The following is a 4,225-nucleotide window of genomic DNA, read 5'->3' as shown; positions in this document are numbered from 1 at the left end:
TCTCCTTCTTGTCCTCACGCCCCACCGCTCTCTCTGTTTCTGGAAGAAACAGAGTGCGTGGGAGGCGGTGGGATAATACCGAATTTTCGGTTTTCCCTTTTTTTTTCTTTTTTGCAACTTAGCAGTTTAATCCTTGTAATTTCTATATTTACATATAGGTCCTCCAATTTACATATAAATCTTTATTAATAATTTTTTAAAAGCGAGGGATATTACACTCTCCCCTCCTTAAAAGAAAATTTAGTCCTCTAAATTGATCATAGCTCAATCGATGAAAAGATGAGGATTATGATATCTCTATTTCCTCCTCCTACTCTTAAATAGTTTCATCAATACAATACAATTACATAATTATCCACGAGCGACCGAAATATTCTCCTCCTTGATCCTCAATAGACGATAACCCGACCTTCAATCAATTTCTAAAAGTACTTGCGCACCCTACAGTTAATCAAGCAAGTCGTTACTTCAGGAAATACTCATTTTTTATGATCACCTGATTCAATTGTCTATAATCGTTACAAAGCCTCAATGTTCCATACATCTTTTTAACTAACACCGGAGCACCCCATGATGAAATATTAAGCCAAATAAAATCCTCATTTAATAATCCTTGTAGTTGCTTTTCCAATTCCACTTACTCAAATGATATCTTTCTGTAGAGAGGCTTAGATATTGGGATTGTCCCAAGGACAAAATCAAAAGCAAGATCACATTTGGAGATAATCCAAACAAGTCATCCTGGGATACATTAGGCAAGGAGATAAATAATGTCTAATACTCTCAAAATAAAAGATCGACTGATCAAATATGCAAAAAGTGATCATTTGTTATATACCAATCCATACTGATATGATAAGAAGATAGCCAATGCATACCAAGTATAATATCATAACTCCAAATCTCTAGGAGAACTAAATCAGCAAAAGTTCAAGTTCTCCAACAAAAATCAGACAAGAGGACCAGATTCAAGTTCGTTATCAAAGAATCTCCAATGATTGTACTTACATATATCACATAATACAGTGGTCTAGGTTGAATACCCAAGTGATAGGCAACATGTTACGAATCAAATCGTAGATAGAACCCATGTTCAAACAAATATTTGCATTCTTTCATAAACATGCATAATACCTTCGACCACTAATTCAGAAGTCTTAGAATCATATTCAGTGATAGCATACACTCTGACATGGGCTGATGATTTAGGAGGCAGTGACTCTTTCTTCTTGTTCAAAGGGCAAACTTTTATTTTATGATCTAACTTTCTACAAGCAAAATAGACTCCAATCACCCGAAAACACAAACTTGTTTCATAATTTAACTTGTAATTCACACATGATTGAGTCTTTTGTGATGACTTCCCATTTCAAATCCAAATATCTTGACCCTCTTGTTATCACTTTCTGATTCATTTCCAATCATATTTTTATTGGTAACTTGTCCTTATCATTCTTGCCACATATCTCCAAAAATTCTTTTCATTGTTGCCAATAATAATCAGCCTCTACTTCCAATATAACGTGGCAAAAGAAATCTTTCGAGTATCAAAACAATTTTGTACATCATATATCTTCTCCGTTTGCATCATTCATTTTTCTACCACCAATGAAATTAGGTCCACCAAACTTCCGCTGCGCCACTCTGATTGAATATCCCCAATCAATCCTTTCATTCCTCTTAATTAATCAGAAACAATTGAAATAGGAGGACCAAATGTCCTCATCATCCCAGATTCCTAAAATACATCAAAGAAAATTTCTACCAATCACTATAGTTCACTAGACCTCAATATATTTTGCATGTCAACATATCAAATATTCCAGTAATCCTCAAACAATGCTCTGATACCACCTCTGTCACGCCCCTCAAAATATCCATGATTTTTAAAAATAATTTTCATCACAGACCAATCCAGGATCCAAACTAACGTTTGAGGACACTGAAAAACATTCTATTCATATTTACATCCATAAAACCTGTGCAGTTTAAAATCATATATCACATCACTCGATAATTCACATTTATGGCAACCCAAGCCAACTTGACAAACATGAACAACATTTATAAATCCACAAGCTAAATAAATTATACAATCAGAACTCCAACTATTCACCACAAGTTCATATCACCATAAATTAGACTTAACATTCTGAAATTCCAAATAAGAGAGATCTCCTAACACTTGGACACAGTATATCCATTTCGGTTCATCGACAACATTTCATTATATACAAGACATACTTATACAACAATATCGTAATAACCAACCAGACTTGCCCATTATTCTGAATAGCTATCCACTGCCTCAGCCCGAATCAAACATCTCGAAGAGTGACAAGCTGACCTGAAAGATTTATATAACAACGGAGTGAGCCAAAAACGGCTCAGCAAGTGACAAAGCATATTCAGAACAAAAGGAACGGTTTCAAACGAGTAAGGTATCATAATGCAAGGCAGAATACAAGAATTCTCAAGGATACCATCTCAATAGATACCAAATCATACGTATCATGTCATTCAAAACATATTTGATCCATAAGGAATGGGGCATAGAGTAATTGGAACATATCAATGGCAGATAGGACATTTCAGAACATATCAGTTCATAGCAAATGGAGCACAGAGTAATTGGAACAAATCAATGGCAGATAGGACATTTCAGAACATATCAGTTCATAGCAAATGGAGCACAAAGTGATTGGAGCATATCAATGGCAGATAGGACATTTCAGAACATATCAGTTCATAGCAAATGGAGCACAGAGTAATTGGAACATATCAATGGCAGATAGGACATTTCAGAACATATCTGTTCATAGCAAATGGAGCACAGAGTAATTGGAACATATCAATGGCAGATAGGACATTTCAGAACATATCTGTTCATAGCAAATGGAGCACAAAGTAATAGGAGCATATCAATAACAAAGGAAACATATCGGAGCTTATCAATGGCAGATAAAATGTTCCAGAACACATCAACGATCTATGGAACATTACGAAGCAAACTCAATAGTGAATGAAGCATTTCAGAGCATATCAAACTCATATGTCGTACAGAAGCTCAAACGTCGTCCTTGACGTTGCAATCATATCATACTTATCCAGAGCACGAACAGAAATAACTCACCAAAACTCTGGATGTCACATCAAACATATAGAGGGTGTAGTGGGATCTCAGTCAGAATGTGATTCATCCATTTCTGAATGACCACCTGACAAAAGTCTCCCACGTCTGGGAGCTCCATCCACCCACGTCTAGGTGAAGTCAGAGGGGGCCGGCAGAGCATCGCAGGCTCTATGCATAACTCCCTTTACCATTTCTGGCAAAGGTTCACAACTCCCTTTACCATTTCTGGCAAAGGTTCACAACTCCCTTTACCATTTCTGGCAAAGGTTCACAACTCCCTTTACCATTTCTGGCAAAGGTTCACAACTCCCTTTACCATTTCTGGCAAAGGTTCACAATATCCCACACACCAGAGTACAAGAAGGCAGTTTCAACAATAAGCAGCATATAACGGAAGCACACGCGGAACAACCAAACGTACATGTGCCTTTTCAAAACAATGATGCAAGGAACAAATCTCTCACAAAAGTATTCAGTTTTGGAATGAAATGAAGGCAAGAGTATACAGGGATTCAAAGCATTCATACTGAGCTCAATTCAAAATAGGAAGGTTAGATGAATTCAATATCCAAAGGAATGAAACTGGAATAGGCACATATCGAAAGCAAATGCGGAACAATAGGGTATACATGTGCCTATATGAGTCAATACGATATAGCATAAACGTTACACAACAGTTTTCAAGAATGCAATAATTTTAAGGACAAGAGCATACAAGAATTCAAAGTAGTAATATAAAGCTCAATTGAGTGAGAAAGCTAAAGGATATCAATTTCCAAAGGAATGAAACCAGAATATGAGAAATCGACCAAAGCTCGATTTCTGGCAGAATACAGAAGGCACATTGAACAAATGATTCAAACTATCAATCGTGCTCCAATTTACTCAGAAATAATCATTGGATTATACTTTCAGATAAGACAGGCTTCATATGAATTAAACTGTCCAACAGAGAGAGTTACAAATGATTTGGTAAGCAAGTGTCGTAGAACAAAATCTCTGTTGGTAGAATTCATAATGTCAGATTCAACAGATAACTGGGCAGGTGTTTGGATTCCAAATCTTTCAATCCATATATCAAAGAAAGGTCTA

Source organism: Musa acuminata, unplaced genomic scaffold (genome assembly GCF_036884655.1).
Source record: "Musa acuminata AAA Group cultivar baxijiao unplaced genomic scaffold, Cavendish_Baxijiao_AAA HiC_scaffold_407, whole genome shotgun sequence".
Taxonomy (NCBI): Eukaryota; Viridiplantae; Streptophyta; class Magnoliopsida; order Zingiberales; family Musaceae; genus Musa; species Musa acuminata.
Note: the sequence above shows the minus strand (reverse complement) of the source record.